The sequence below is a fragment of the Rhinopithecus bieti genome, unplaced genomic scaffold, assembly GCF_001698545.2.
Source record: "Rhinopithecus bieti isolate Rb0 unplaced genomic scaffold, ASM169854v2 scaffold_23460, whole genome shotgun sequence".
Lineage (NCBI taxonomy): Eukaryota > Metazoa > Chordata > Mammalia > Primates > Cercopithecidae > Rhinopithecus > Rhinopithecus bieti.
Window position 1 is genome coordinate 2,411,183 of NW_016811040.1, and position 867 is coordinate 2,412,049.

The window sequence follows — 867 nt, forward strand, 5'->3', positions numbered from 1 at the left end:
TTTCACACCTGGTAAAGGAGAATGTTTCTCCCGATGAATAAGAGTGGTTGCTAGTAGAGTTCTAAGTACAAATATTCTCAGTGATTCTAGTATTAAGTCCAGGCAACCACAATTTCTTGGCTGTCTTTTTAAAATCTGTTTCCCTGAACACATCATCTATAAATTCACTGCCTTGTTATTTTTCCAGTGGTGATCTTTGTAATAGCTGAGCTGACCCCTCCCAGGAGGTCTCTGACAACTACATAATGATTGCTTCACTTGATTATGGACATCTGATAATACAGAATACAGTAAAAGCCTGAAGTGTTTCGCTATTACCTTGGTCATGAATTTCTCCTAGGAATTTGTCTTGCTGTACAATTCTTGCTTTTGATTAAACTATCTCCCACTTTGTCTTTTTCACATTACATTTCTTGTTTGTTCATTTGTCACCAATAACTAACCTCAAATGAAATTTTCACAGCAGTTTTAATTCCTTGGCTTCAATTTTACAGACTTTATTTGTTAAAAAATTCTTTCAAAGTATAATTTATCCGGGTCTCTAGTTTATAAAATGAAAGGGATTTAGATTTGGTATTCCCTTCTAGCTAAATATTTCTATGATTTTTTTACTCTTCCTATTATTTGAATATAAGAGTAATAATTTGAAAAATATGACCAGTGAATTGCATTGGCCCTTCACAGTTTGAGAACCTTTTTTTCTGTAACTTGATACCAAATATTTCATATTTTACCCACACTGTTAGCTTCTGAAAGAATCAATACAACTAGGCTTCTTTCAATAGCCCTGAATCACTGAATGAGAGCCTCCATTGTTTACCAGTAGAGCTCAAAATTCAAATATTCTAGTTTAACAATTACAAGGTG